General features: G+C 44.3%; 1 protein-coding gene across 3 annotated transcripts in view; it reads right to left on the bottom strand.

Annotated features, from left to right (window-relative positions):
* The window catches only part of NARF (nuclear prelamin A recognition factor), a 403,053-nt gene that overhangs the window by 305,658 nt on the left and 75,776 nt on the right, over window positions 1-21,619 (bottom strand). Inside the window, exon 2 of one of the 3 annotated variants that reach the window (XM_078654655.1) lies at window positions 6,721-6,782. The exons of the other annotated variants lie outside the window; for them this stretch is intronic. The gene's annotated coding sequence lies outside the window, so the exon portion shown is untranslated. The remainder of the gene's footprint in view (window positions 1-6,720; window positions 6,783-21,619) is intronic. 3 annotated transcript variants of the gene reach the window in all.

Here is a 21,619-nt window from a genome sequence, read left to right as displayed (position 1 = left end):
GTAGAAAATCTGAGGGACTAGGGCTCCTTCCAGGAAGGTTCTAGAGGGTGGTGATATCTGATTGGCTCTTGGCCAAAGTTTGGTCCTTTTTACAAAAGGACATGGATATGTTACTAATGAGAGGCCTCTGGCCTATTACTATGTGACATTACTCTTTTATGTACCGGGGACTCCCACCCTGACGACGGGGAATGATTCAGGCAATCTATGAAAGATACCCCTAATACTGGATAATTACAAATGTACTCTTCTACTATTCACAAAACGAGAAGATGCAGAAATGAACGGGGGGGGGGGGGTAAATTCGAATTTACAACATCTCCATAGTTAAAAAGTTAAAAACACAAAACGAAATGGATTATAGAGGGCATTGCTGTTTTTATCAATTTTGTACTGAACTAGAAACGTTCTCCTCTCCAGGAACATAAACTGTCAAAAATAATCTCTTAAAAAAACCATAGTTCAAAAAAATTCACAACAACCGTTATCACAACTTCTTCCATAAAAACAAATTCATAAAATGCAAGAGTAGGAATCCACATTGGCCAGTATATTTCTTGAAAATGTGAAACCACCCCAGGCATTTCAGTGCCACAATGTGCAATGGCTTATTTAAAAAAAGCAGACACTGTAATTGTGCAAATGTTTACCTCTGATGTAATAGATAAAAGTATCTGGGTATTTACTATTTGTTAATATTTTCGTGAGGACTAATCACCATCTCCTAACCACAGTTTACTAAGTGCTACGCCAAGGTGAATTTGCTCGGCCAGTTTGCGAGAGTAATCATAAGTACTTCTTATTATTTGAAGATCTAGCTAACTGGTGATGAAAATATACTAGTATGAAAAATATATACAATATAGTCATAAGATTGCGGTGTTAGGATCTGTACTGTATTTGTCATATCGAAATGGAAAATATCTTTTGATGGAGTGCTCGAGTACTTGTGGGGTGCAATATATAGTTGCAGAAAAATAGCACAATCAGATATTTACAGGCAGGTGACGAGTTGAAAGGTGGCGAGTTGACCGTGTTGTAAAGCAGGTAACTATTCCTATTCCATATTTTTGCTATAAACACAGACCTGGTTTCACTACTCATATGTCCACTTGTAAAAGAGTGAAACATTTGATCCTGATGGCTAGTCTATTCATAATAATCACAACAGCTAAGCTTTTTTTTTTTTAACTTGACCGCTAATAAGGATCCACAATATTCTGAAAAGAGGAGTGCTACAAGTCCTTACAGAAGTACATTCTGAAAAATGACAACAATCCATCAAGTTGATAGCATGTAAAAAGCATAATCTCAGAAGAGGTCCAAACATCCAAATATCCACATTGGGAACCAGCATGGTTCTGGTTGCAGACACAGATGGAGGAGGTCATCAATTACTTTTTCGTTATGACACTGCCTTTGACACCCGTATCAGATAGGACTATAAGCAGATGTGTAACATTAGATTGTTATTAGTAGGTATTCCTTAATCTCCCACATTATCATCCAACTGTGTTTGACTCAGTAATATTTGATGGAACCAAATCCAAACGTAGAGGATGGAATATTCAGACCAATGTCCTCTATGCTCATATTCAGGATCAATAAATCATCAGCTATGTATTCAAAATATTTTCCTCCTCAAACAGTATGAAAATGGCAGGAGATTGTAATATTTCAGCATCCTCTTCACCCTCACCCAGACTGCACTCTATTGTTCATTTGAATCTTCACAAAGATACAAAAGAGAATCACATTTTTCGAGACAATGGTAACTTATAGGCAGATCAGTTTACTTTAGAAACGGTAGAATAAGGCAGTGTAGTTAGAGTGTAATGGAAAGTGACAAGATTGGTCCACAAATATCTACAACAGGCACGTCTTTAATAGCTATCTGAAAAAATAAGGTATGATTTGGCTCTCATGTTGAGGGGACGTTAGTTGTACTCTGAAGATGCTTCTCTAAAGAAGCTGCAATTCTGGACAGGAAAAATTATACAAATAGAAGTCTCAATAAGATCAATCAATCAGTCATTTATAAAGGGTGGCAATTCACCCGCAAGGGTCTCGAGGTATTGGAAAAGTATTATCTGCTGCATGGCGGTGTGATCATTGGAACACCGAGATTTTGAGTTGCCTCCTGAATAGCTGGACCGATGATCCAGTCCTGAGGTGAAGGAGGAGGTTGTTACATGCCTTGCCAGCCAGATGCGAGAATGAGCACCCTCCGCTGTTGGCGCTAAGGATCAGAGGGGAATCTGCGAGGGAGAGGGACGCGGATCAGAGGTTTCTGGTCAGTTGGTGGAAAGTCAGGCATCTGTTGATATAGGAGGGACCTTTGTTGTGCAGGAACTTGTAGGCTTGGGTCAGCATCTTGAAATGGAATCTCTTGTGAATCGGGAGCCAATGTAGTTTCTTGAGATGGAGTGTGATGTGGGTTCTTCTTGGTAGGTTGAGGATGAGTCTAGCCACTGAGTTTTGTATTGTTTGAAGTTTCTTCATGAGGCATGCTGTGATTCCTACGTAGAGTATGTTTCCGTAGTCTAGTCTGCTTCGATGAGGGCCTGCGTGATGGTTTTTCTGGTGTTGGCTGGGAGCCGCTTGAGAATATTTCGTCTCAATACTCAAGAGAATCTCAACTTCGAAGATTTAATCTTAGCGTTGAAGATTTTGGAGAGATATGGTGAGTAACACTTTATCGGCATTGCAGCAGAGTCTGAATGGTATCTTTACATTTAGAGGTAGCCAAGGAATTTATCAATGAAATGGTGAGATATGATTTTTTTTGATGATTTAACCAGTCTAGCTGCTCAACTGAGAAGGTCTTTGAATGGTGCAAAAGTAAATACCGAAATTACCTGCTAAAATTGATTTACTGAAGTTGAGTCAGAGGATCATCGAAGGCATCTACTGCTATATTGTGGAAGAATCATTTCCAGGCAGTTTATATAATCACGGGTATGGTGATCTACATAACAATGATTTGGAGCTCGTCCCAAGTGATTCTCAGATTAACTTTCATCTAGACGAGGTTAAAGTTGGCATAGAAGGACTGACCCAGAATAACGACCCGGGCCCAACTGGGATTTCCCCGGACTTGTTCCGGAGCAATATAGATGTGTGGGTCCCGATCCTGATTAGGGTTTTAAATGCGGCAGTGCTATCTGATATGCCCCAGTCTTGGTCCACTGCTATTAGTGCCCCTATTTATAAGAAGGGCGATAGGCATAATCCCCATTGTAGTGACCCATATTCCTAATAGACTCTACTCTCAAGGTTATGGGTCGGGTCTTATTTAAAAAGGTTAGTGGAGTGGGCAGATAAAAAGCCAATTATTTTGGAGGTCCAATATGGCTTCCAAATAGGCAAATCTACAGTGGGCCAATGCTTGAACCTCTATTTACTGATATCAAAATATGTAATTGCCCAAGCAGGCTCCATATATCTAGATTTTATGGATCTCACTGCAGTGTTTGATAAGGTGAACCGCAGTAAACTGTGGTCACTACTAGATTAGGTATGGAGCAAGCAATAATAAAAGTTCTGATGACTTTTATATGCCCATACCTCAGCTGCAGTCCAACTTACACACGAGGGGGAACTCACTGACCATTTTAAATGCTCAAGAGGTGTGCACAAATGCTGTATTCTTGCCCCTTTTTTATTTACACTGTATATCAATGGGCTAGAATCTGCCTCAATATCATTGCAGGTCTAAACTCCGAGAATAGGCAGTAGACCAGTACCAGTCTGTATGCAGACATTGCTGTGCTTATAGCACACACCCAAGAGCGTTGCACGTTTTAATTGATGGGTTTGTCTCCTACATGAATGGGCTGGACCTGTACCCCAACTACACTAAGTCGTTTGTGATGGAAGTTGGTTGTCGAGGGAATAGCACAAAATCCTACAAGGCAGGCACTTTTAGTATAGCCAAAGTTCCAGCCTTTACATACCTCGGTGTTTTATTTGACACCAAATTAAATTGGAATAATCTGAAGGAAGAGAAGGTAATGGATATGAAGAAACCATGAGAGCCATTGCAAATTATGCACACAGATTAGGTACATGGTCGCATGGGGTGATTTTAAAATTATATCAGTCATTCTGTACCTCTAAGGCCTTGTGCGGGAACGAGATCTGAGGTTACAAGTCAGTGGTTGAAAAACAGACTACGCAAAATGAATTTTTGAGACGGATATTAAAAGTCCCTCAGGGTACTTCTGCATACTTTGTTCATGAAGAACTCAGGGTAAGGTTTACCACTGACTTCGTTGCAGTCAAGCCCCTGCTTTGCTGGGTGAACATTTGGTCCAATGAGGATGTCTCCTTTAACCAAGCTGTAATTTTGGATTGCCTTTAATTGGATTATGCTGTCAAAATTCCATGGTCAAGATATATCAAGGAAACACTTTATTCCCTAAGAAGATCAGACATTTTTATGAATTATAAAGCAGTGAAGAGAGGATAAAAAATAAATTAATGAACTGTTCTCTAAGAAAGCTAGTGCTGAGCGAGAATGTAAGGAACTGATTGAGACGATGGTTAGAGCACATGCTTTAGTTAAATCAGTGTTGGGACTAGAGTTTTACCTTACCATTTTAACAAGTGCCCACGATCGTTTTTTATTTACTCGTTTTAGATTTATCATGTTTCATCACTTAGTGGCCTCTCCTATTGGCTTTGTAGCACGAGCAGAGGATAGAGGGCCCTGTAGCTGCGACAACAGGTTTCCACAGGATTAAAACAAATCCTGTGCACACGCTTTTTGAGTGAGTGGTCCTGGGGTCAGAACTCGGTAGATAGATGCCAAACGCACTTTAGATTAAAAAAAAGTCAAACACAATGGTTGTAAATATGAAGAAGATTTATAGGTAAATTGTTGGTCAGTGCAAATAATAGTAGCCAGTCGACACGTGTTTCGTCACACCGTGAAGGAGCTGTGACTCATCAGGGCTGATAGAACTTTGCAGGATACAGTATCGGACTCCACTACTCGGAGCCACATCGTTTCCCGTCCGTACAGGACCAGTACGCCTCTCCCGTTCTTTTCAGGTCCCTGCTGATTCTAGGACGCACCCGTCCAGATTCCCTGTGCTTCACTTCCATGAGCAGGGCACGTATTGAGAAATCCGTCTCAATAGACATTCGTGGCCGACAAGCGACTCTGTTCTGCCACCCCGGATACTGTACCCTGCAAAGTTCTATCAGCCCTGATGAGTCACATCTCCTTCAGGGTGTGACGAAACACGTGTCGACTGGCTACTATTATTTGCACTGACCAACAATTTACCTATAAATCTTCTTCATATTCACAACCATTGTGTTTGACTTTTTTTTTATCTAAAGTGCGTTTGGCATCTATCTACCGAGTCTTGACCCCAGGACCACTCACTCAAAAAGCGTGTGCGCAGGATTTGCTTTACTTCTGTTCGGTATAGGCCTTCCTACACCAGTGCAGGGGTTGTTTGCCTCTTGGGTTTGTTCTCCCCTGACCTGTCTTGCACCGCGCAACTTTTTAAATTAACAGAAATACTCAACTATCACACAGCCTTGAGCGCCACGTCTTCCTGCCCTCTTAAATCCAAACCCATTTTCCCACTTGAACTAGGTTTCCACAGGATATTTTACACTTTGTCTTTTTATGCAAATATTTTACGTATTCCATGCGACTGCATCTTAAAACCAATTTAAAAAAGTGGGATTTAGAAAGGCTCGAATTGCACTTTTGCACATACAGCTTCTGCAGGATGAACGCACTTTATTCGTGGTTATGCATTTTTTAAGAGCAATGATAAGATCTAGGAAATCCAGATATGACTGACATAGAGAGGGATATTTGTGAACAGTTCTATGTTGACATAGGACTTTGGGAATTGGTTAGCATTTACAGTTGTGTATATGTCGGAGGTCTTTTAAGATGAGAGTATATCATCCATTGTCATTTTAGAGTTGTTTAATATAATGAAATAAGCTTTTTTTAATGAATTTGATATTGTTTTAATGTATTGTATCTTTTATGGCTGTGTTAATTGCGGAATAAAGATTGTTTAATAATAATACTGCTATATCCAATTTTATTTGTAATGAGGCATTTTTTGGGGGGGAGGGAGTGGAAGAAGACGTTTTCTGCTTTCGCAAAACAGATGATGTATGGTGTCAATGCCAATGCTGGGTCTTAAGAAAAAACAAACGAATTTAAATTTGTCAACAATGTTTGCAAGAAGCAATTCAAAACCAGATATATGAATTTGGGATCATGCTTGCATTTTTGCTTAAGGAAAAAATAGGATGAATGTTGATTAATTGGAGTTCAGAAGCAGGACGATTTTTCACTATTCAGATTTCGTGGGAGATTAAGCAAGATCAAAAAGTAAAAATGTCTGCAAAATAGTGAATATCTTCAGGTGACTTTTGGGTCATTAGCATACTGGATGAAGAACACGCCTGCTCTCTCCAGGACTGGATCAGAACAAATTTTTAATGCGTAAGTGCAACGGAGCCAGAACACAGACTGACTACATGACTTCAGTGCGTATTTCAGAAATGTTAATTCCGTTTGATTGGTTTAGTCAGATAAAATACCCATAGAAACAAAAAAATACTTCAATCCAGAGTAAGGGGAATAAAAACAAGTAAAAAAACACATTACAAACGAAGTACAGTTATAATCAGAAATCTAGGTAGTAAGGAGCAAAAATAATTTTAGTTAATAAATACCAGTAATTACAAATTCTGTAATTCCAATTTAATCCTCCAAGCAGATTTTAAGACGTTCAAGACTGCAAAAGAACAAAAAAGTATTTCAGTGTAATACCACAACACTAGGCATACCATACCAACCTTACATTGAAAGCCCTGAAGAAGGCGAAAATGCATTTCCTGCTGACATTATCATTAAGAGGCCAAACAGTAACAAATGCAAGCTAGTTTCAAACTCATTATCCGGGCAGAAACAAACTGAGCGTGAGTTGAATACATAGTTTTGAGATAAGGCTTGCAACCTCTATGTTTATTATGCAGAAGATAGGTTTTGCTTCTAGGCGTAAATAGTAGAAACTGCAAGTTTAAGACACCATCCATTCCCGAAACTAGTTTGTTAAGTGCCAGGGGAAAACAACATCTCGGACAAGTCTAGATTGACGCATACATTTATTATGTTTAAAGCATGGGAGTGAAACAATACCTTCCAATGAAAGAAGATTGCTCAAAGTATTTGTGAATACTACGTCATCGGGGTTGGTCCGAGGTCGTATTCAGAATAAGAGAGGTGTTAGTTGCCTTCGATAAGTAACACACCAGCTCTTTGTGTTAAGTGTGGAAATATAACAGGAAACGAAAATGTAATCAACTTATTTTCAAGTGTAGTCAGGAATTTTGCCCCACACCGACAGCCTCATTATTCCCCCCCTCCCCCTGAGTTCAGCCCAAATAGTGAAATTTTAAGATAAATGGAGTAAACTGTCAAGGCGTCTGACAAAAACTCACCCGCCACACTTCCAGTTTAAAAACTGCAGACCAGCAACAGTTGAATTTAAAATATTTGTTGATTTCTTTTAAATATGCTTAGCCCGTTTGCCAGATAAGCAAACCAAATTAATAGCTAATCAGATTATCCAATTCGGTGAGAGCACGTCTGTTAAGGCACAAACTCTCTCAATTTTTGTTTAAATTCTCAAACAAAATCTCACATTTCTGCTCATTTAGGATGTTAGACCACAGTAAGAAACTTTCTGCAGCGAGTCTATTATCTGCGTGGACACAAAACACTGCATGTGATCTCTTCCCAGTCTGGGACCTAGCACTCAATCACTTTTAGAGGAACCTCTAGGGCCTTTACATAGCCAAAAAAAAAAGAACAAGCATTTACAATCCAATAGGTCTCGCACGGACATTATATTGAGCTATTGACATTGTAAATTATTATTTTTTTTTTTTGTAAAGCGTAAATAAAAGGCATTATTGTAATTTAAAATGCCAATAGCTAAAAGTTTAGTTTAAGCTATTGGCATTGTGAATACCAGTGCCTTTTATTTATGTTTTAAAAAAGAAAAAGAAAACAAAAACAATGTCATTCACAATGTCAATAGCTCAAAATAATGTCACTGCGAGACCTATTGCATTGTAAATGCTTGTTGTTATGGCCGCTGCACACTTACAAGACAGTGACCACAAAGTCAAGAGTTCCTCTCTCCAACTGCCAAGCCCAGACATGGAGGACGTTGCTGCAGATTACTCTGCACATGGAGTGACACCATGCAGCCTCTTAGCATGGTCAAATGGGACATTCAATGACCTTCAGAGTCTGTGGCCGAAGTTGCATGAGCAGGTTTGATTGTGGCCTTTCCGCAAACAGGTCCCACGTGATGACCCAGTGCAGTCCAGTGTCCAAGCAGTGTCTCTTGGTAGAAACCCTCAAGAAGCAGCGCAACACACAGGAAGCCAGATGGGTCTTCATATCCAGTGCATGTCCTTACCTAGCTGCTGTCTAAGGTATAAATGTCCTTTTCACAGCGACCAGACATGCCTTTGGTGTGCAACCCAAACTCCAGCCCCTGAAAAGAACATCAGACCACACAGCTGCTTGCTCTGCCCCGAACACTGGTTCAGGTGGGGTAGTGTCAAACTGCTAAACGCAGATTACAGTGCAATGCCTACTCATCACATTGGCAAGTCGAAACAAAACGGTAGCCTTTCTAGCGCGGTTGAGTCCAGGTGTCATCCCTGTGATCAGGGAGGCACTGGTTTTGCCACCCCCTCACCCCCCCACACTTCTATTAAGACACTCTGCACAGAAAACTATCCTTAAGCAGCCTACAATATACCACGCAAAGAAGCTCGACACCCAGGCCGTTGATCCGAGGTCATCAGTGGGAGAACAGGATGTACCCACCTGTTCATTGGCCCACAAACCAAGCACTACACACAAAAACACACGTTTGGGTAAGGACGTATGTAGTTTCCACCAGTGCATATTTGGCGATTGTCATTTGAATATCCGCATCCAAGGCATTGGGCAAGCAGAGAAGCACATAGGGAGACAACAAGAAAACATGCACTCTTAGACTGCACAAAAAGAACAAGTGGCGGTCTGTGGGGACGGCCTGCGCCTCATTGGTGGCGGTGGTGGAGAGAAGATTCAGGCTCCCCTGCCATGGTGATCGCTGCCACAGGCTGTTTCACAGTGCGGTTTGGGGAAGAAGGAGGGGGGAGCTGTGGTCCCCAGTGGAGTGAGGACCACCCCGGTTGACCATCCAGCACGTGCTGTGGCCAACATCGAGGGGGCCGGTTTGTGCCGCTGCCGGAACCCAAAAGAAACCTGCCTGCTGAGCTTTGGTGCTGGGGAGTGTGGTCCGCCCTTCCACTGGGGACATGGACCAGGTGGAGGCCACTGCGTCGGTAATATTGCCTTCTTGCTGTCCATGCACTAAGTGCCCTGTGCATGTGAAACGCACTTGCATTGCTGATGATCTCGCTGTGCCTCTGCTGTGAGTGAAGCTTGGCGCTACATGTCCACTAGTCCAAATCCTACATTATTGACTGTCAGTTCTGTGTTATTCACATTTAGTACTCTCATTATAAATGCAGAACTATGAATATCAGAATCATAACAGAGAAACACCGAGTGAGTTGCTCATGTGGAAAGGGACATATGTGCTCTCTACAGGAGAAGTAGGAAGCAGAGAGAAAGGGAAGGGTGTGTGGAAGGCACGAGAGGGAGCGAGAAGGCGTTGAGAGTGCTCAGAGTTAATGAGAGAATTACAGGTGTGAAGGAGGAGGGGGACTAAACATTCACTAAAGAGGAATAAGCAACGAGAAAAAAAGAAGAAGCGGAACAGAGGCGCAGAAGGGGGCTTAATGAGAGATATATATTGTACAATGCTTTCAGAGCAGGAGTGGAAACAGGAGGAAATAAAGAAATAAGACAGATAGCTGTAAGGAAGGACAGACGGAATAACACACTGCAGAAGAGGCTCCCCACACAGACTCGGAGCCGGACTCCGGAGCCCCTCTTGCCCTCTCCCGTCGGACTGAGCTGTGGCAATACTGCAGTGGTCCTGAGGGCCCCGCTGGGGGTGATAAGTCACAGAGCAGCCAGTGGGCCGGAGTCCAAAGACATGCAGGGGTGAGAGGGTCCTGCCTGGTTCCAGATGGGAGAGTCTGCTGCAGGGAAACCTCGGGAGCCGTGAGCCAAAGACACGCCGTGTGCGTGCACAGCTCTTGTCCAGGCAGGCCGGGCGCACACATGGTTTGTCTCCCTTCCGAACCCAAGTCGGCAACAATAGTCTCGCCAAGGCAAATCAGCGCAGGCGCTGCATTCGCTAGGCGAGACCTAAAAAAGGTTAGAATGCAAACTTTGGTAAATTCCATTTACTATACGAAGAGATTTGTCAGGCTCCCACCCTGCCCGTAGAGTACACAGTACGTAGAGTCACAGTAATGTAATAAGCGGAGAAGCCTTTTCAAGCCATTAAATCTTGATCTCTTCATAATATTAATCAACTGGGGTCTATTCACTACATTAAAACACTTTCGAAATTAAGAAAGGACAAATATTTGGTCTCATCTTTAATGTGGATATATTTCATGATAATAGAACATATGTATGTGTCGGAAATGTAGGTCTCGAGCTACACCACTTATGGTTGACGGCATCTACCAGCTGAAAACATTTGCTAAATTATTCTGATTTTAAAAATATGGATTTTGCACTTTATTTACATTTCTAAAAGAAAACAGATTTCCACCATGACTCAGTTTGAAAGAAACTATCCTCATAAACTCAGTTGTAGCCGAAGTATTCAGATCAGCAACAGAGTTTATGCAACCTCAGACCACCACCCTTTTATGTTTAGGAGCATTAGATAAATTCAGTGTGCATTCAGTACAGCACTTAAGTATAGAAGAGGCTCCTAAATAATGGTGTCTCCGCTTCAGACAGAAGATTTCTTCATATGGTATTTTAATTGTCTCAGTTTTAAGTTTGTCAACAAGCTAATGCAGGTTGCCCCGTGTACCCACAATATTTTAACATACCATGTGATCTACCACTGCTAACCTAGAGCATACAAATCACTAAAAAAATACCCTTTCCAACCTTAATCACTTGCATTCATTGAAGACAGTGGGCACAGTTGACAACCCTTTGTCTGCTCATCATTGTCACGGAGTAGCATATTTATCAACTATAAAAGGCGTCTACAATAAAAGGAAGGCTACTACTGATTCACAAGAGCCAACTGTGATCATTTCATTTTATGATGGTGCACACTATCGACAAGGGGGGTAAAGTGTCTTAAATGTTTACTTATGAATGACTGTTCAATAAGCAAAAATAAACAAACCATACCATCCATTACCTACTGAAGTAATATTTCATCACTGAAACTTGGTTGGGAAAAGACACGGGCTTAGTATTGCATGAAGCTATCCCTCCTGGTTATCAAGCCATTACACAAAACACAAATGTAAAAAAATCTTGGTGTCTTCTTTGACTCCATACTTTCCATGAATACTCAAAAGGGCAGGCTGTCCCGGTCTACCGTCTACATAACAAAAACACTTCGATGCCTCTTCCCACATCTTGAGCGTCCTCAAAAGATAGAAGCAACATCGGGCATCCTCTCACAACTTGACTATGCTAATGGACTATATCACAGTACTCCACTCTCAACTATCAGAATGCTGCAAAGAATCCAAACTTCAGCAGCAAGACTTCTTCTGCATACAAATATTCAAATGTACATTTCACCATTCCTGAATGTTCAACACTGGCTCTCATCAACAAGAAGATTTTCTTTCAAACTACTGTGCATCACTCACAGAACTACAAATGGCAAAGGACCAAAATCAATTCAAGCAAAAATCACAACATTTTCCAAACCCAGGAACTTATGTTTCAGATTGGCACCACACATACTTCCTGTTTATAGGAAGAGAAAATATTGGTGGGGCTACTTTCTCAGTGTGAGTAGCAAAACTTTGGGATTCGCTATCAGCAAAGATCAGAGCCACTGAGAATCACTTAAGAGTTTAGAAGGATGGTTAGGAACTGGTTATTCCCATTGCGATTTAACAAAGAATCCACACATTCACATTTCCTGTCCACAGATAGATACACTCCAGGACCCTCTAAGATGAAGTAGTTCTAAATCAGAAGAACCCCTTAACAAACAATACCTAATATCAGGTAGAACCACACACCCTAAAAACTTAACACGCAGGCATCTTCTCATACACACGCATCACACTATGATCAATGCAAAACCCATTGATTGTCCACTCCATAAACTCTAACAGACGTTTGTGACAACCCATCATCGAGACATGCACCACATTAAAAAAACAAATACAAAGTCTGACAGCTTCAGTGATACTGAATATCTTATAAGAGAACGAACGGTGCCAACAGCATTAGGGGTCAGATGGAACAACCTAAGATGAACCATGATCGGAACAACCTGCCCACGGAAAATCAACTTTCAGTACTCAAAGAGCTGCTCAATAACCAGCGCTAGTGTTTGCCTGAAAGCCCGTTTCGCAGAGGTGAGTGGACAGCACTGAAGGATGCAATTTCTGTTAGGATTCTAGGCACTAGCTACTAACTGCCTACTGGGAGCAGGAAGCAGTGAGCCTGGCATTGTAGGAGCCGGATGGCCTGAGAGGCTGTAACTATAGGTCCCCGACAAAGGAAGCTGGTAGGCCTAGAAGTCACCTCAAGGCCACAACTGCTGGAGAGGCTGTGTCATGCCCCAGTCCTGCTCTGATCATAGAGCAATGCTGATGGTTGCCTCTGAGTCGAGCTCGATGGCCTAAGAGACAGCAGCATCTACTGAAGGAGCCATGCAAGAGCCGAGCCCCAATCATGCAAAAGAGCTTGCAGTGAGAACAGAAGACACAAGCAATGCTGGTCATTTCACACGACCTGGGAGAGCAAGCTACAAACACGATATAGCTTTTACAAGGACCTGACCAAAGGACTGAGACACACTCTGTGGAAGTTGAGCATGAGGGCTTAAGCGACTTTCAGTTAGGAAGAAAGTCTTAAGAACCAATGACCGAATTGTGACCCTATACCTTATAGAGGCAAACACAGAATATGGGGACTGTAACTGCTATGGTCAGTCATCTGGGTAGGGAGAGAACGCTAAAGTCGGGGGTGTAGCACCTGAGAAGCAATCAGGAATAAAGCCCGGCATTTGACCATCTGAATTGTATTACATTTAATTTAGTTTTGTTGTGTGATTAAAGTACTTGCTTTTCTTAAAAGACAAGCACTTGGCTGGACAAGTAGATATTTTGCCTGTTGGCTGATTGTTTAGTTCTTGGCTCTCTTTCCCCTATACTACTTCCCTGAGAAACCTTAGACTGCTTGCCCTTGCAACACTGAGCATGAAGTGAGGAAAGGAATGCACTTGACCCAGTTTGTGAAGTCACTGTAGGATGGACCGCGGGGCATCAGTAGAAAACGGCCTCAACCTCCATGGTTGGGCCCAGTATCCCTGTCTGCCCTGCAGCCCCCATGAATGGGGTCCGAAAGCCGGTTTCTTCACCATCAGTTCAGAATGAACTTAGTCAACATTTCTTTCAGCAAGTTTTCAACAACGCAATAACCACCAGACATGCCGACTTCTCTGGTTTTTGGGGCTTCAAATCAACAATACGGGACAAACAGCTACCATGTGGAGTAGGGTCAGCACTGATCTGCATAACGCGAGCCGCAGTCTAAAGAGGCACAGAGGGTAAAACACGATAGTTTGTGATGCTACTGAAAGTGATTGGCAGTGGTTTAGCCTATTTGCAAGCATTTCTTCCCTCACATTTTGTCTGTTCAAATATATAGAACTCCTTAAACTTTCCAACTATGGTGATGATGTGAATGGTTAGATTTTATTCAGAACTGCAACAGCCTGGCCGTAGAGGGAACTTGAAGTGTCACTGAAACATACTCAATCCAATGCATCTGATTTTCAATTACTTGCTTGTGAATGGTTTCCATTTTTGCTGCAGAAGAGGAGCTAACGTAATGAAATCTAGTAATGCATAAAGACTCAATCCTTACAGACCCCCAGCAATCTACGGCATCATCCACAGAGACCAAGTGTCCCAAGGCTCAAAGGGCTACTCTATGACCAATTCCCACTCTGCATAGACTTCATTTTCACAGACGCAGGTCACATAGCCACTGTGGCTAGGGACCCACAGACTCCATACCAGAGACTCACGGAGCTATGAGGCCCATAGGATGAAACATAGGGGAGGAGGCTTCAAACACCCCCTACCCCCCCAACTGCCACACACCTCCCAACAGGGCTATACATTTTTTAAAACAGAGTTTCATAGAGTTTCAGTTTCTCTTGTGACATTGGCATCTGCAGCACAGGCCCGTTCACACAGAAAACAAGAATTAGAAATGCAATAGGGCTCACATTTGTTTGAGGTTTTTTTAAAAACTTTATTTATATCATTTTGCAATAAAATATACAGAGGTACATTCTTATGTGGCCCATCATACACAACATCATGTGTCAGAGACATAAACCGGAGTAATGATAAGTTGTGCATGGTTCAGACATCAATCACAAATTGCAGGTCCAAGGGATCTAATCCATCAAGGGCAAGAACAATTCAGAATACACAATACAAGCATGACATATTCAAAAATTGGAAAGGAACAGACAATTCACAGCATCATAGATCGTCGTACCAAATATCCTGGTGCATCCACCCTTCTCGATACCAGTGCAATACACAACATAGCTCTACATATAATGTATCCACAAGTAGCAGGATATAGACCAATGCGTCCATGTTTATGACATTAAGGCCGCTTCCTCTCCATCCCCATTCTCTTGAGCATTACTATGCAACGATCCCTCTGAGTTCGACTCCACAGTACTTAGAAGGTAGGTTTTCAGTGGCCCCCATATATCCCTAGGTCTACTTGCCATCGGTTGTGTTTCAGCATAAATGGCATTTTGCTCTTGACAATATAGGACATCATTAAGCCATTCCTTAAACTTTGGAGCCCTACCCCTTCCCCAGCGGCATGCCAATCGTCGTTTAGCCAACAGTAGGGTGATGTCTAGGAACTTTCTGCATTGCTTGGGTATTTGCATAGTGTAACGCAACAGTATTATTAGTGGGTCTCTATCCAGTGTGATCCCTACCATGGCCTCAAGAGCCGTATGCACCTGCGTCCAATATTCCCAGACAACAGGACACTCCCACGCCAGATGCATAAATCCAGCTCCTGCTCCTCTACACCTTTCGCATTTATCATTGTCAGACAATTGAAACCTATTATTCTTAGCTGGTGTGTAATACAGACTCTGCATGAACCTTTAATGAATAATCTTGAGCCTGCAGCTAGCGGATATGTTTGCTGTAATTCCACAATAGTAGTTCCACTGGGCATCAGACACCTCCTTTCCTATATCCTCGCCCCACCGCATGCGAGCTGCCCCTCAATCCCCTGCCTCTGCGCCCTGATACTTCAATACATACTAGATACCAAGTGCGTCCCGTCCTTTGACCCTAGCATACAATGCAACGGAGATAAATTCTCTGGCTCCCGAGGAAAATCCGGTAGGACATCTCTCATCCCCTGTCTCAACGGTACATAATAAAAGATCTCAAGTGGTGTGGGACATATATCTTTAAAAAACAAGTCCATAGACCGAAACGGACCCCCCAGGAACAGATCACCCCAAGTAGCTGCCTTGAGGCGCCGGCATAGTGTTTGGAACCCCTTTTCCTGTAATAAAACCAATTTGGGATGATAAGTCAGAGGAATTTGTGCCGAATATAACACGTAGTTTGTAACATCTTTGCAATTCGCCTCCAAGCATCAATCGTGCATGTCACTGTTGTGGGCGGTGTTTCTAAAGCTTCAACAGGGCCATGTATAAGGCCATTCTGGGGGAGGGGATGTGCCACCCAATCCTCCACCGCTATTTGCGGCCTACAGGGCGTAGGTGCCATCCAATGATAGGCTTAATGAGCCTGCGCACTAAGATAGTACCCATCAAAATCAGGAATATCAAAGCCGCCTTTATCATAGGGCTGCGCCAGAACCGACCATCTAAGCCGTGGTTGCTTACCACCCCAGAACAATCGTATCAGTTCAGTGCGCAATGTTTTCAAGAAAAAGGCACCTGGATAATAAGGGATGTTTAGGAAGAGATATAAGAATCGCGGCAAGATCACCATTTTAATGAGCGAAGCTCTGCCAGCCATGGACAACAGCACAGAGATCCATCGTGTAACACTGGAGTTCAATTTAGTAATCGCAGTGCCATAGTTGAGTCTGAGTGTCTCATCCCTGTCCCTAGAAACTTGAATCCCTAAGTAGCGGAGATCAGAATGACACCATTCTAAGGGGTAGTCCAAGTGGAACTCTGGAACTGCGGGCGTAAGTGGGAAGAATTGTAATTTTCCCCAGTTGATCTGCACCCCCGACAATCTACCAAACACCAAAAATTCGCGCAGTAAGGGGTTTAAATTTTGTTGCGGGTCTGCAACATATAATGTTAAATCATCAGCATAAAGTGAAATCGCAATTTGGCGCTGGAAGCATTTAAACGCGCTATTACGATGAAGTTGTCGTAGCCGACATGCTAGCGGTTCTATCGCTATAGCAAAAAGAAGAGGGGAAAGCGGGCACCCCTGCCTGGTACCCCGCGTTATAGAGAGTGAGGTGGAGAGGCAACCATTTATAAGAACCCGAGCAGTAGGTTGAGTATAGAGTAGTTGCACCCAGGAAATAAATAATTTAGGGAATCCCATTCTTTGCAGAACTACGAATAGGTATTTCCATTCGACCGAATCAAACGCCTTTGAGGCATCTAAAAATACCACAGCAACCGGAAATTCAGGCGCTACAGTCTGTATTAGGGAAAACAGGGTGCGCAAATTATGATTAGTAGCTCTACCAGGGACGAATCCAGCCTGATCCGAGAGTATAATCTTTGTCATCAGTAGGGACAATCGAGTAGCCAGTACTTTAGCTAAAATTTTCGCGACACAATTAATCAATGATAGCAGGCGGTAAGAGTCGCAGACCGTGGGATTTTTACCAGGCTTCAAGAGGGACGTAATCACTACTTCTCGCATTGACCGAGGAAGGACCCCCAACCTCCAGTGACTCCTCAAACACCTCGCGTAGCACCGTGGCCATAATGTCGATGTAACATTTATAGAATTCTGCGGGCAGTCCATCGAGCCCTGGTGCCTTTCCATTCTTAAGTGACATTATCGCCTCTCTGATCTCATCTAATTCCAACGGGGCGCTGAGGAATGTCCTGTGTACATCACTCAGCCAGCAGAAGGCAATATCCCCCAGGAAGTCCTCAAACCCTATCTCCCCCACACTCTGCGTAGTGTACAATTGACTATAATGTGACGCAAATATGTCCAAGATTCCCGCAGTGTCCGGACATGTCCCTCCCTCTGGTCTGTTTATATCCGAGATACAAGTACTGAAACATGGGCTTCTAGTAAGCTCTGATAATGCCTTCCCCGGCCTTTCCCCTTCATAATACCTACGCGCCACCCAGTGTCGTCCCCGAAACTTTGCCTCCCTCACAGCCTCCTCTTGATACTCCGACAACTTAGCCCTAAATTCCTTGTGCGCCTTCCCCACCTCTCCATGCATCATGAGCGCCTCCAACCCCTTCAGTTCCCGTTCCAAGGTACGCATTTTTCTCTGTATATCTCGTAATACCCCAAAACTCTTGGAGATACAGTACCCTCGGACAGTAACTTTAAATGCTTCCCACACAACTTCAACACTATCCACCGATCCCTTGTTGCGGGGGAAAAATGCTGCAATCTCCTCCCCAAGTTCCGTCTTAAACACCTCATCCAACAATGCATTAGGTTGAAGGCGCCATGTCGGCCTAGGTCCATCACATCCGGGCATACGCAACTGTACCCAAACAGGACAATGATCAGAATATGTTCTGGCTAGATGTGCTGCCCTTATCAGACCCGTACTCAGTCCTCTGGAAATTAAGCAATAATCGAGGCGTGCCCATGTGCCAGTGTAAGATGTGAAGTGTGTTCCCTCCTTCTGCAGGGGATAGACAAATCGCCAACTATCTAGCAGTCCGCACTCTTCCACAATTCCCTGCAGGGCTTCTCTGGACCGGCTATTGTATTGTGCAACACCATCAGCTCTATCCTGAGTAGGTACCATGGCAACATTAAAATCTCCCCCCCCAGATAATGTGCATAGACCCAATGTTTACAATGCGACCCCACAGTGCTGTAAAAAATTCCAGTGTATCAACATTAGGGGCATAGCAGTTCACAATGGTCACAGTGTCAGCCCCCAGTCTACCCCATACAATAACGTATCTCCCAGATGGATCCAGGATCTCTCCTGAGATCATGAACGGTATAGACTTTTTAATCAGTATGGCAGTGCCCCTGGCGTACGAGGAGTAAGATGAAAATAACCGGATATTCGCCCATCTACTAGCAAAAGTGTTATGAGAATGTGGATGTATATGTGGCTCTTGTAATAGCACGATATGCTCCTGGTGTCGTTCTAAGTATGCCAAGATCTTCCTGCCTTTCCTCGCATCATTCAGCCCTCTTATATTTCAAGTCATGATTGTTAAAGATTATTAATTTCCTGTCCCCGCCATCCTGATTCATGTATGTTATAGAACAGTCTTGCAGCACAATAAGTCACATTCCTGCCTCCCCAGATCATTGCTTTCAACTGGACCACACACTGTACCTTACTACCCTACATGCAAAAAACTTTTCCAACCCCGACCCCCGGCTCACTGAAGCATCCCAATCATGCCAGCCAGAAACAACACCTCCCCTCTCCCCTCCCCCAACCAACCCAAACCATAATTCAACAGGGGTAATCGAATTGGGGTTGTCCCTCCAGGTGACACACTTAAACCTTGCTTCTAGTCAGGGAACCACCTATTCTTGTTAGTCCCCAATATCAGCAAGGGCGCCCGGTTAAAGTTACTGATCGTGCTACGCCCCCCCCCATACCACAACTGGTGAGTGACTCATCATTAACAGGTAATATAGCCCAATACAACAGATGCTGTTATACATTACAGTTGTCCAGTGTCCGTAAAAGTTATAGCACCTTCACACCATCGTTCAGATAGCCTCGCCTCCACAGGCGACGCCACGGCAACACTGCATATGTTCATTTGACATTCGAAAGTGGCGCCTCTTCCAGCTCTTCTCATTCTGCAGAGTCAGTCTTGCGATGTTTCAGCGTTTTTAGAAATTTCTCCACCGATTGTGGCGTCGTATGTATAGTTTGTTTTCCCTGGTGGGTGACACGTAGTCGCGCAGGGTATAATAAAGCATAGTCCACCTGCTCTTGTCTCAGCTTCTGCTTCACTCCGTTGAACTTTCTTGTCTCCTCTTGCACCTGTACCGTGAAATCAGGGAATATGGTAAATGTGACTCCATCGTAATTAAGTTGTTTCTTCTCTCTCGCCACCCTTAAGACCGCGTCGCGGTCCCGATATTTAAGAAGACGCGCTACAATGGGACGAGGAGGTGCTCTGGGAGGTGGCCTTGGGCCAAGCGATCTATGCGCCCTCTCTACTATAAACTAGACCGAGAGCGTACCCTCCTCGGTGACTGCGGTCAGTATTTTTTGAACGTATTGCTCTAAACGCCCCGTATTGGTGCTCTCAGGCACCGCTAAACTTCTCACATTATTGCGGCGGCTGTGAGCTTCAATGTCCTCGTTTTTGGCATCTATTATTCTCATGAGCTTATCCATTTGAGTCACAGCTGTCTTCAGGTGTTCCGTAACATCTTCCAAATCCGATATCCGCTGTTCTGCCTCTTTGATCCGGGTATCATGGTTTTCCAATTTGCGTGCGATATGCTCCATGCGAGTTGTGAACGTGTCCACCTTTTCTGCTATCGTCGCAAAGCCTTGCCTCATTTCTGTGAGTATGGTGTGCATATCTCGGTCAGAGCTCGTGTTCCTGTTAGCGGTCACCTCCGGCGCACCAGTCCCCTCCTCCACAGGTGATTTTTTTGTGTTTAGTTTAGCCTCAAAGGTGAGGCGCGGTTTCCGGGAGTCCAGCCTGCCCATGTCACACCTCCTGTATCAAACCAGCACAGCGCTCAGTTGCTTTGTAGTATATGATCTTAATAGTGTAGGCTAGACAACTACCCACAAACCTATCCGTGGCGATGACTCCCCTCTGCGAGAGCAGACCTTCCAAGTCCTTGCGACAAGACTCCAGCCCCTACTCCGATGATGCAACACTCCGACGTGTGCGAAGTCGTTAGGACGCCGCAACCAACGCAGCTGCAAACAGTACTGTCTAAGGCAGCATAAACGGCTGTTGGCGTCGTAGCTGGCACCTCCTTGTGTCCGTGCCCATGGGATATGTCGTCCTCAGGGCTCTGTCAGGGAGTAGTGGTCATGCAGATCAGTGAACCCTTTCCCATGTGTCAATGTGCACGTAGGTCCTCGCCAGTCCGTACCCGCACTCCGGCAAGGCAGAGTACACACAACTCAAAGTTCTTCAGGAATAAAAGCCACTACCAAGTTCAATATGCATCGCCGCTTCCCACCATGAACGCTGTACAGCCAGACAGAAACGCGGCAACTGTGACCCAAGTGCCAGTCAAATTGCAATCCTCTCAGTGAGCGACACACTCTGCAGCCAGCTTTAGGCATGCACGATGGCCGCCGCCATTTTGTGAAGCTTGTAAAAGCAGTACCCCACCGTCGATCCGCCACTAGTATCCTGAGGCCTTTCGTGGTAGTGGCACTGTACTCCAACCAGCTGAAGCTAGGCAGCGTCCTCTCCTGCCCCTTCCGACAGTCATATAAGCCGCAGCTCGAAGACTATGACACGCGCAGTCCCACGCCTGCACACCTCGTTGGAGCCGCGGCACTCGCGTAGCTGCTGATCCCCGCTCCAAGCACCACACCACTTCACAGGTCACACCTCTAGAGCGTCAACGTCTATCAAAGATCTCGCGCCTGCCACAGGATATGAAGTTTTGTCACCTCGTTCTCACCACTATCGTCGTGCCTGGTAGTCGACGACCTCTGTCCGCAGCAGCCAACCGCCAGCTCAATCAGTTTAGGTCTCCGTAACGGCAACTGCCATGTTGCAATGCTGGTCAATGCACTGACTCACTTGTGTTTCTGCGACCTCTTGAGGCAGTGGCTCCGCAATCCAGCCTGCCGTAGCCCAGCAACGACCTCTCCTGCCCCCTCCGACTTCCACAGGTGCCGCAGCACGGAGGTTCAGTCACACACACTTGCGCGGCCCGCTTCCCACGTTTAGACCACGGCGCTCTCGTACCTGCTGCTCCCCGCTCTGAGCTCCACACCACCACCGGGGTCGCGTCGCGGGCACGTTACCGGCTGCAAAAAACCCCGTAGTTGCTGCAGGACAACAGAATCGCTCAGTCCGCCTACACCACCGATGTCATGTAGTGTGAGGGCAACAATCAATATCTTATTAGGGGACCGTAGACCCAGGATAATTGTAGGATAGTAAACCGGACATCAGGAGCCTCACGTATCCGCGGCCATTCCGCTTGTGTGCCACCTAGCGCCCCTCTCACATTTGTTTGAGTTACAGCTATTGCCATA

The sequence above is a fragment of the Lissotriton helveticus genome, chromosome 7 (assembly GCF_964261635.1).
Source record: "Lissotriton helveticus chromosome 7, aLisHel1.1, whole genome shotgun sequence".
In the NCBI taxonomy this organism is placed as follows: Eukaryota; Metazoa; Chordata; class Amphibia; order Caudata; family Salamandridae; genus Lissotriton; species Lissotriton helveticus.
The sequence above is the reverse complement of the archived record's forward strand: the minus strand, read 5'-3'. Positions and strand labels throughout refer to the sequence as shown.